Genomic DNA, 12,409 nt, shown 5'->3' on the forward strand with positions numbered 1-12,409 from the left:
CTCTGGCCACAGGTGGAATTAAGAAATCTGGCAAAAAGTGAGCTGTGCTTTGTTCCTGGGGAAACGGTAATTACTTTCCTGTTTTAACATCTGGATTCCTGCCATAATATCTGTTGCTACTGTTAGCTAGAATTAAGTGTTGACTCTGAGCTTGTTGTACATTTAAGAATGAACTTTTGCCCCTGGCCAGTGTGGCTCGGTTGGTATACCGATAGTGGCTCACCTCTTTAGTTCTTCTCACTCAGCTATTTCTCAACCCAGCTCAGAATTTTGCCAAAGTATGTTCTTCAGTCTTTGTTCTATCCCAAATTCTGTTCCACCTGGAATTAAACCAACTAATTTGAAATAACCAAAAAGAAAAGTTAAATAAAATAGATGCATTAGAACATGAATGTTATAATGATGTGTATATATTATATATATATATATATTGTATTTTAATCCCTGAAATGAATATAGGGAACTAGCTTTCTCATTATTATAAAATTTGCTAAGCCTTTTTAATCCCACCATATATCTATAAATGATGTACAATTCTGGTTATTTCTAGCTGACATTAGTATGGAAACTGGACAGATATCTGTGCCACCAGAGAAGCTGTTATACACTAGACTTCACTTAAGTAGATCAAAAGCTGATATTTCAAATTTCTGAAGAATTTAGAATTTTCAAAAAATTAAAGAATTCTCTACTTTCTTTTTAGGCTCGAAATCTTTTATGGAGGTCATATTGAGAAATTATCATTTTCTAGGGGAATGAACCTAGATTATTTGGCACACTGAAACAAAGTGTAACCTACAGGGATGAGCACAGATCTGCCAGCTTCCTAAGAAAACCCTAGCATGTTGCTCACAGTGTGGCCCAAGGAGCCACAGGAGTAGCATCACCTGAGAGCTTGTCAGTAATGCACACCCCCAACTCACCCCAGACTTACAGAACCGGAATCTTCACATCACCAAGATCCCTAGGGAGACAGGCATATTACAGTTCAAGAAGCAATGGCCTAAAAGGTGGGCTGTTCAGTTAGCACTGAGTGCACACTTCCCAAAAGCTTGGGTTGCTGTAACCATTTTATTGCCACAGCTGACATAAGTAGCTATTGGGCTCTGAGGCATTTCCAGGCTGACTGCTATTTGCTAGCACGGTTTCCATCTTCAGAGGTGAATAAGGAGGGGGGGAGAGGGGGGAGGAAGGAGGGGGTAATGAAGGGCACAGCTCCTTACCAAGGTTACTGAATCTTTAAGTAGTGGAAGTAGTGGAACAATAAAGAGGTAGAGAAGCTGTGAGCTGGAAGAAAACTCTCGTAGCTCAATCATCCACTCTGTTTCACCAAATACTATTGACCACTTCCTACATGCCTCACATTTAATCTTTCCGCCTCTCTAAAACTTTTCTTCTCACTCTTTCTCTGCTCACCTTATAAAGCCTCGCATGACAGTCTAAACCAAGAATTCTTTAACAGGAGTTCAGGGATTGCTTTCAGGAAGCCCCTAAATCTAAGATGATATATTTAAAAATTGGGGTGTAGGTATATTCATATTTTCATCGAAAAAAAAAAATCCATGCTCTTATCAGAATTTGAAAAGAGATTGTAATCAATCACTCGATCAACCACTAGCAGTCTAAGTAAGTAATATCTATCCACCATTTTAAAGTCATGGATATAAACTTTTTGGTGGCAAACATTAACTAATTTCATTTGGAAATTGGCTCATTATGAAATAACATACTCCACCCACTTTGTGCTATCACAGACCTTTCTACAAAAAATAAAAACCAACAACAAACATTGGGACTCAAAAGAACTGTTGGCCCAGGAAGAAACTCACTACAGACTGATTCATTTGCCTCTCAGCATAACCATTATGGTTGGTCTCATTTTCAGTTCTTATAAGTGTATTTCTTGTATCACATGACTCATGCATCTAGGGGAAATGATGAAAAACATAAACTGAAGAACAAAAACAAACCCAGTGACAGGGAAGTATCGATCAGACTGTCAAACCTCAGAGGGATGGTGGGGGGGGGGGGTGGGGAAAAAGGGGGAGAGATCAACCAAAGGACTTGTATGCATGTATATGAGCCTAACCAGGGGTCATGGACGGCAGGGGGGTGAGGGAATACATGGAGAGAGGTTTGGGATGAGAATGGGGGGAGATGAGACAATTATGTGATACCACAATCAATAAAGAAATTAAAAAAAAAAAACATGTAACAATGGGAAAAGATCATCTCACTTAACTGTAAGAGGACCTCACTTAGCTACATAATCATGTTGGCACCACTTCCTATTTTGCTATTCTCCATTTCTTCATTCTCTGTTATCTTTTACTAGAGGCTCAGTGCACAAAATTCGTTCATGGGGGGTCCCTCAGCCCAGCCTACACCCTCTCACAATCTGGGACATCCCTCTCACAATCCAGGACCTCTGGCTCCTAACCATTTGCCTGTCTGCCTGATCACCTCTAATCATTCTGCCTGCCTGCCTGATCACCCCTAACCACTTGCCTGTATACCTGATTGCCTCTAACCATTCTGCCTGCCTGCCTGATTGCCCCAATTATTCTGCCTGCCTGATTATTCTGCCTGCCTAACCATTTTACCTGCCTGATTGCTCCTAACCACCTCTGCCTTGGCCCTTGCTGCCACAGCTTCATCCATAGGATGTCTGGAATGTCGACCGGGAGGTCATTTGGCTGTCCAGTCTAATTAGCATATTATGCTTTTATTATTATAGATTCTTTTTTGTTATTGTTGTTAATCCTCACTTGAGGCTATTTCTTTCCATTGATTTTTTTAGAGAGAGTGGAAGGGAAGGTGAAGGACAGAAAGAGAGAAACATCCATGTGAGAGAGACTGATTGCCTCACAAGTGTGTCCTGACCTGACTGGGAATGGAGCAGTACATGCCCTTGACCAAACCCTTCAGTCTGTATCCAAACACTCTATCCACTGAACCAAATGAATAAAGCTTATATTTTATTCTTAAAGGATAATTGATGCTATCCCTCCCTCAGTATTAGCTCTCTAGTTCTTCCAGAAGTGTGTCATAGCTATATTGTCCTCATTCTATCCTTTCCACTCTGTCAATTTCAAAATATCATTCAAGAAACAGCAAAGAATGGTCAGGATTAGTTTTGGCTGGCTCAGGTCGCACAAAAGGGGTAGTATCTTTTAATGCCTTTGAAATCATCAAGAGAAATCAAAAAAATCATTTCTAATCCTATCTTTACAACCAGAAGTCCATTGATCAGTGTAGGTAAAGAAATAGCAAATCAAGGGGGAATGGCTTTTAGAAAGTGTGATTTGATCCACACAGCTGAGTGATCAGGGCAAGCTCAAATCCCATCTAAGTGGGGCAATAAATCTATAGTCCTGTCATCTTTGAGATACCTCATTCATGAAGCACAGGTAAGACATCACCTCTAGTTGCCATTAAATTACCAAGTACATTTGCTTTGCAGTGATCCATGTATAGAGTTTTATAATTAAGAGAACAATGTAGCCCCAGAAATTTAGTACAAATATCTAACACCAAGGCCTAAACTATAGTTTTCCTACTAAATGCCTGGGAAATTTGGTCCCAAACACTTTGCCCTTCTGGGACTTGGTTTATTTACCTAAAAAAAGAAAGAGCTGTGTTCATATTAAAATGCCCAAAATCTAGAAGCCTGATAACACCAAACACTTACATTCATTACTGGTGGAAATGCACAATGGTACCATCACTTAAGGAAGACAGTTTGGTAGTTTCTTACAAAACTAAGATATTATTAAAATACAGTAATTTTAGTCCTTGGTATTTACCCCAAGATGTTAAATAATTGTGTTCACACACACACACACACACACACACACACACACACACAAAAAAAAAAAAAAAAAAAAAAAAAAAAAACAACAACAAAAAAAAACAGAAACAAACAAACAAAAAAACCAACAAAACCAACAAAACACACATACACAAAAAAACAAAACAAAACCTGCACATATATGTTTATAGCAGCATTATCATAATTATCAAAACTTGGAAGCATCCAAGGTGTCCTTCAGTAGATGAAAGGATAAACTGTGGTCCATTCAGACAATGGAATATATTACTCAACGGTAAAGTTAAATGAGCTCTCAAACCATAAAAAATAGAGAAAATTTAAATGCATAGTGCTAAGTAAAAGAAACCCATCTGAGAAGAACACATACTGTATGATTCCAACTATATGACACTTTAAAAAATGCAAAACTCTAAAGAAATTTTTAAAAATCAGTAATTGCCATAGGTAGAGGGAGGGGGAGGAAAAGCAAAGTACAGAGGATTTTTAGGGCAATGATATTACTCTATATGATCCTATATAATAAAAGTATAATATGCAAATCAACCGAATGGTGGAACAACCAGTCAGTGAGGGGCAGAGCCAGAGAGCAGGTGGTGCCAGGCCAGCCAAGGCACGTGCCAACAGGCAGAGGGAGGTGACGGCGATGGGGGAAGGAGGTGGCAGTGACCAGCAGTAGCTAGGGGCTATCAGAGGGCAGGGCCAGCCACTTGCCAGCCAATGGTATCCCCTGATCTGCCCACCTGGTCACTTTCTGCAGAGGGAGGCCACTGGTGGCAGCAGTGGCTGGGCAATGAGAGGCAGAGCTGGTGCCATCCCTGATTGGCCCACCAGTTGCCCCCCTGCAGAGAGAGGCCAGACTGTGGCTTAGGTCCACTCCCCATCAGAAAAGGGCCTAAGCCATCAGTCAGACATCCCCTGAGGGCTCTCGGACTGTGAAAAAGTGCAAGCCAGACTGAGGGTCACCTGCCCCAACTGCACAAATTTTCATGCACCAGGCCTCTAGTGTTATGATAATAGATAAATGTCATTACATACTTTCTCAAACCCACAGAATGAACAAGTCAAAGAGTGAATCCTAAGGTAAATTGTGGATATTGGGTGATTATGATGAGCCAACGTAGGTTTGTTCTTGGTACAAAATTCTTGTGCGTAATGTTGATTATGGGGAAGGCTCTGAATATATAATGGCACAGGGAAACCACTGTACCTTTCTTTCAATTTTATTGTAAACCTAAAATTGCTATAAAAATATAAAGACTTTTTAAAAAGAGTTGGGTGAGGTGCTCTCAAAATAAACAGGTTGAAGTAAAGTTTGAAATCTTGAACTCTGTTATCAAAGAGACTTGGGTTCAAATTCAAACTCACACTCACCACCTCCTGTGCTTGATCAAATTACCCAACTACTCATCCTCACTTTTTCATTTGTAAAATGGGGATGATAATGGTTCTGACCTTAGGAGGTACATAAAATATGTAATATCATTCAATAATAAGGTCAGAATTTCAAGGGCATATTTCAGTTTCTAATTATTAAAAACTGTTTTTTCTTACTTGTGTTACCATAAATATCAACTGATATTAATAGATCTTAATACTTCAAAAACTGTGCATTACCATATTGATAGGAGGAAATAATATTGACATTATTTCACCCCTCTTACTTTTATTTTTTAAAATATATTTTATTGATTTTTACAGAGAGGAAGGGAGAGGGGTAGAGAGCTAGAAATAGCGATGAGAAAGAAGCATTGATCAGCTGCCTCCCACCACAATCCCTACTTGGGATTGAGCCTGCAACCAAAGTACTTGCCCTTGATTGGAATCAAACACTGAACCCTTCAGTCTGCGGGCCACCACTCTATCCACTGAGCCAAACCAGTGCGGGCACCCCTCTTACTTTTGGAAGTACTAAATAAAAACAATCCCAACAATAATGCTTTCATTCAAACTGAGTAATATAAATTTAAATTTTTTAAATACACTCGTTCTAACACATTTGATTGTACAGAGATTTAAAAGAATATCTCTAAAAATCAATTTCTAAAAATAATTACAAATATCAAAACAGCCATTTAAAAAGTAGAATTACTTATATTAACTGATATGGAACTTATTTTCTATTTTCAATAATATTAAGATTAATCAGATTTTTTTGTTTGTTTGTTTGTTTAAATTTTAATGACTGAAACAAAACAGATCTAAAACCACAGCTTCTGGAAGAACCATTAGTTCTTGTATTTCTCTTCAAACTTGACCTTGGCCTTGCGTTTTAGAGCAGGGACTCTGAAGATGTCCTTGTTCATGACAGTTTTATCCAAGGGGATATCTACAGAGTACCTTGTGGGCATGAGGTGATTGTAGTTATAAACTTTCACTAAAGACTTGATCTTTGACTTCTTGGCTATTTTCTTCTTGCCTATGGCAGCTGTCACTTTTCAGGGATTGTTGTCAATTCCAACCACCAGAGCATGGCTATAGGGGCAATCTGAGGTGCCATCCTCAACGTTCTTCATGATGAAGGCTTTGCATCCAGAGGAACATCCAGCCAGGACCATCACCACCTTCCCAGGTTTTGAAGGCAGCCACTCGGCCAAGAGCAGGAAGGAAAGAACAGAATCAGATTATTTTTATTAGACATAAATTTTCTTTTGAGCTATTAAATCACAGGTAAAATAGTGCTAAGTCAAATGGGCTTTATCTCTATTTTGGGAAAACTGATATGATTATCAATGAGGGAAAATAAGGCTGAAGAAATATCATATCTCAGGATTTTTACCCCCTATTGCCTTTTAACTGAGCTTCTTTCTCTCATATATCTTGTATTTATCATTCATTTATTTCCATCTTCAAGTATTTAGGTAATAAAGAGGTTTGGCTGTTTAGAAAACAACAAATTAAGCCAAGCCCTTTATGAAGCTGCTGATTTCAATAAACCTCCACGCTATTTGATTTGAAAATGATTTACATCTGTTTAAATTACCTCTTCCATTATTGAAAAATTTTTAAGTAATTCATTACAAATATAATTTTATTAGGACATTTAAAAAGAATTTATTTGTTTTGTGACATTTATATTCACAAAAGTCTTATTGATAAAGTATGAGAAAAGAAGAATTGGCAAAAGTAAGTCATACTTAAGTATTTTTTCTTTAAATCACTAAGGTACCATCTAAAAAAAATGGTGTTGACCTGTCAATTATACCTTCTTTTCTCTGCAGATATGCCTCCCTGTTGCAGGGGAGATATACATATTGGCATGTATTGAAATAGTCTGCATCAAATTATCATCTAGTTGAGATGGGATGTAGCAAGGGGATGTCTCCATGACTCAAAATCCCACAGAAAGGAACCGCAGTGTCAAACTTGTGATATGGTGTCAAGATGAAGTATGCTTTGAATTTTATTAATAGTAGGGAACACATTTCACTGCTCACTCAAGTGTCGTGCTAGAACTGGATGAGTGTTGCCAATATAAGTGGATGGAGATCAACACTTTTTGACACTCCTACTACCAAGTGCCTATAAAATGTTTATACCTATAATTGTGTCAAATTATGCTAATTGAGTACTGAAAAGACACTATAAGTTGAAGTATTCAAACAGTACGTTTCTCAGAATCACATGGAGCTCTTCATGTTAGGTACTTGAAGGGCCTTTTTCCCTTTACCAAGTAGTGTCAAAGCACAATGGCCTAAAGTGTCATTTACTCTTAATTTAATCTTTAAAGGTAAGTATGAGGAAAGCAAATTTATTTAAATTCTTGATTATACAAATATAAGGCATTAAAGGTTTTAACTTCACTAGTTTTATTTTGTTTGTTTGTGTGTGTATTTTTTTCCAACCCAGTATGCTAGTATCAAGATTATTTCTTTGATAGAGGGTTTTTATTATAAATGATAATTTGAGTACATCTCAGAGTCTTTAACAATGTCAATCCATCAGTGGATGTTAATATATCAGGTATGATTGTGAGTTAGGAAGAAAATGAAATAAAATACTGGTTCCTAGGAGAGTTTTCTGTGTGTTTGTTTTTCCCCTAACTCCTCTCAGGTCAAAATGAATAGGGATTTTTCTGAAAGTCATTATAGACAAACACAACCTCAATGACTTCTCAATTTTATTTTAGGATATTCTGCTTTTAGAAATATAGATAACAATCCTTGAGTTTCCAAATTCTGACCGTATTCTATTAAAATCATTTTTCTACTTTCCTGTTAAACTGCATTTAATCCTTTGTGTCAATGTGCTGAGGAAGATAGTAAAGAGATATCTGAACTTTGCCTTAAACTTCTTTAATCTTTTTTTAAGCTCTCATTCATGTAACACAGCTTCAGCAATCTGATTTCAACACCCCATCTCCCAGGGGGAAAATGCTAAGATTTCCAAGTTCAGAGACCAGTGTGAACCTGATTCTCCTCAACTAAAAGGTATTTAATTCTAACTGCAGATTCTCTACAGTGCCTCCTGGAGGCTTTTCAAGTCTTTTGAATTTTAATGGTAGTAAAGAGATCTTTTGTGCTGGCTGAAGGGGACCTAGAGCTGAGGGGATTGGTAATGGCATATGGCACAGGTGGTCACAGAGGATTTTTATCAGGTGTGGAAAACATCAACCCTCTTACGAGGCAACATATGCCGCCGAGAACACATTTGCCCAAAACCTTTGTTCCCTGTGTTGGCTGTGAGCACAATTTAGCGACCAATTTTAAATGCTGTTCTATTCCCAGTCCCTTAATGATGTGGGATTCAGCTATGGAAGAAACCTAATGACAGTGCCATTCCTTTCACTTTTCTACAGCACGAATGGAGGAGTCAATCTCTCAAGAAACGTTTGTTTGCCGGCCTAAGAGTCTATTCCTAGCTCTTGTCTCTTCTCATCCAGTTCCAAGAGCGCTCTCCATCGTGAAGTAGTTCTGAACTATTTTTGCCTGTAAACAAGACACCCCACTGTTTCCCACCTTTCCTCACTGTTTTCATTCAATATCCTTTCTCTCAGTTCAAATAAACATCACATTATCTCATACCCCTTCTAATATTTTTGCATGAGAAATTATGTATTCCAATAGCAGCGGTATCCCCTTGCCCAAAAAGACCTGCTGGCAGATGGAGAGCAAGTGGTAGCTCTCCAGGCCTGAACTGACTATTAAAACTCCCAGCCCAGATTGATGGTGATTACTGTCTACCAGTTAGCCAAAGGCTTTATGACCCAAGCCGGCAGTGGCAGCACATGCTATGTCAACAAGACCAAGTAACAGTTGAAGCATATTCATCTCTACAATCATTCCAGAAAGTAAGGAAATGCTTGATAAAGACTCTTTATCAACTTTAGCACAGATTTAGCAATTAGTGTCTTTGTAACAAAGAGAGTAAGAGATTTTGCTCTATTAGTATTATATGACAAGAGATGGTAGAACGACTTTTAGAATGCCTTAGCCCTCCAGAGCAAATTTAAAAAGTATTGTCATCATTATACACAATATAGAGAATTTCTGAAGCACCCTATTTAGAAGGTAAAGTAAAAAGTATAACACTCCAGTATAAATAGAATAAAAGTAATCAATTCACTCAATGTCTTAATATAGGTTAGGGTCCCTTTTCCTGGAAACATCCTAAAAGTGGAAGCGCCCCATTTGGTTGTTATTCCTACAGATATCACTGCTAGAATGTAGTCTCTATAGGACAGAAACCACCATTCTAGCAATCTAGCTCGTTCTGCACTGCTCATCTTTTCCCTTTTAGGACCAGGCAGCAAAATATGATCCTTGCAGTTATGGACTTTATTTTAGCAGATGTAAAATTTGGACTGCTAACTCACCTTTAAAAAAATGTATCTCTACAATCATTCCAGAAAGTAAGGAAATGCCTTTTTTAAAATTGATTATAGGGAACCCAGGAGCTTTCAGTGTTCAATGATAGAGCAATTTGAGTAACAACAACAAAAATTTTAAGTAACAAAAAAAAGAAAGAAAGAAAGTAAAGATCCAGATCTTACCATCTTCCTGCAGACTGGGCCTCATCCTCCAGCTCAGCAAATCACATCATTGTTTGCAAGGAGGATGCAGCCACTCTAAATTTTACTTCCCCAGATGATATGGTTCAACAGGACCAAGAAAGGGGCAGCAGTAAAACAAAGAGCAGAAATACACTTGATCCTTGAACAATGCCGGAGTTAGGGACATGGATCCTGCACTGCAGAAAATGCGCCTATAACTTTTAACTCAACCGTCAGCATATAAGTGATTCTTTACCCACAGATTCAACCAATCCCAATAGAAAACATCATTTTTTTTCCAATTAAAAATTACACTCAATATTATTTTGTATTAGTTTTAGTGTTCCGCATAGTGGTTGAACAATCATATACTTTAAAAAGTTAGAAAGCAGCATTTTTATCCACAATTGGAAATTGGAAACTGAGAAACTGCAGTTGGGAATGTGAAAATACAGTTGATTTTCAAAATCTGCATATAAGTTGACCTGTGCATTTCAAACTTATGTTATTAAATGGTCAACTATAATAAAATTTTTAATTAAAAAAATAACATTGGATTATAATAGAAAGTATAAAATAAATATCCACTAGTCCATAGTAATATAAAAATTGTTGAATAAATAGACAAACAAATAAATGTGGGAGAAGACACAAATCTCCATGTAGAAGAATGCCAACTAATTTGTGTGGCTTCACCACCGTCAAGAGAATGGAGCGTAGCTTCCCACTCCGTAAGTGTGGATCGGTCATAGCGACTTCCATCCAAAGGTACAGTGTGGAAGGGAGTCAAGAGCAGCTTTACAGTGTAAAAGCTTGTAAACAGTACCTGAGTTGGGGGATCAAGGTCAACATTAACAGTGTTAATCATGTTGATAGCACAAACCCTTCATAACACATGATGAAATGCTACTATAGTCTTCCTCCCAAAAGCCCATAACCCCAATCTAATCATTAGATAATATCTGACAAAAGTCCTATTGAGGAGCATTTTGCAAAATATCTGATCAGTACTCCTTAAAACTGTCCAGGTCATCAAAACAAGGAAAATGTGAGAAATTGCCACAGCCAAGAGGAGCCTAAGAAGACATTCTGACTGATTGTAATCATCAATGGAATTCTGAAACAAAAAGGACGTTAGGCAAAAATCTAAAAAATCTGAATAAAGTATGGACTATAGTTAATAATGTATTAATATTCAATACTAATTACCATACTAACCTAAAATGTAATAATAGGGGAAATTGGGTATGGGCTATATTAGAACACTGTAATAGCTTCCCAATTTTTTTCTGTAAATCTAAAACTGTTGTAAAATGTTTAATCTCTACAACACATGGAATTTATCTTCAGTTCGCTTTTGTCATAACTCTAGCTCCATCTTATCTAAGCCATCTTAGTTTCTATCAGATTCATGCTCATACATACACATATAAAGATATTATGCTACCAGAGTCATTAGTCCTGTTTGTTCACCATATTTCTTGTTCTCCTGTTTCCTTTGAAGTTGGGTATAATCTTATTACTTGCCCTGTCCAGTGAAATGTGAGGAAGGAAAATACATCACTTTCAGGCACAAGATGTAATAGCTAGTGTTAGATTCACTGCAATCCCTTCGCCCTACCACATGGTAGTGGAAACATGGTCGAGATAGGATCACCATAACCTGGATTGCTGAGTGACTACAATGAACAGAGTTTCCTGCAGCCCTGCATTCGGGGAGAAATAAATTTTGATGTATTCAGCCACTGAGAATTTGAGAATTTGTTTGTTACTATAGAATAGGTTGGCCATCCTGGCAGGTTCACATATATGCACACATTGTCTGTCACTTGATAACACAGCAACTCTCAAAAGTTCACATCAGAAAGCTATAATTCTTCAGTATGTGTATTTATCACAATGTGTTTATATTATGGGAAGAAAACAAGCATTTTTGGCAGAATTAGACTAGTAATAGGAATGAGTCTTTTATGATGGGCTTACTGCCAAGTTAGAACTTTTAAACATTTTTAGTATAATTCTCTCATTTTGTAACTATGGAGATTGATCTTCAGTTAAGAATAGGAAGACCTGTTTCTGTCATAGTCGGTACTGGATTTTGCACGGAGATTTGGGGTTAAATCACTATGTCTGGAGACAATTCAGGAAGTTTCTCTATTTTCTAAGCACTCTTAACCTTGGTTCTTTTTCCTTTAAAGAGAGAAGACCAGTAAAATGGCTGTGTTGTTTTGTGTGTGTTTTTAAGAGAAAATAAATGTTTCTCAAAAATAAAAAATAAAAATCTTAAAAACACATCCAGCAATAAAGCAGTGGGAAGATTGGTTTTTATAACATGATTTTAAGAGGAAAAACAATCTTTATGATTCTTATAAATAGGTTAGTTAGGTATTCCTTCCACACTGATGTACATTAAAAAACATAAAAATTGTTGTAGAGAAATAGACTAATGATCCTCTCGAGGAGGTATAAAACCACCATAATGCACTTGATAGTGCAGTACTCTAGGGTATCTAAAAGGATAATTCCTTCATTTCCCCTCTCAGAGCTCAGTTTATGCAGGAAGCATTAGGATTTTAAAACTTCAGGGC

General features: G+C 37.3%; 1 pseudogene across 1 annotated transcript; it reads right to left on the bottom strand.

The window, feature by feature from the left end:
* Window positions 1-6,030: 6,030 nt before the first annotated feature.
* Window positions 6,031-10,689, bottom strand: LOC311615706 (large ribosomal subunit protein eL27-like; annotated as a pseudogene). The gene is made up of 2 exons: window positions 10,648-10,689; window positions 6,031-6,417 (listed from the first exon to the last, which is right to left on the bottom strand). The product of its transcript is annotated as a large ribosomal subunit protein eL27-like (transcript).
* Window positions 10,690-12,409: the final 1,720 nt, after the last annotated feature.

This window comes from Pipistrellus hanaki (assembly GCF_964339955.1).
Source record: "Pipistrellus hanaki genome assembly, chromosome: 2".
NCBI classification, from domain to species: domain Eukaryota; kingdom Metazoa; phylum Chordata; class Mammalia; order Chiroptera; family Vespertilionidae; genus Pipistrellus; species Pipistrellus hanaki.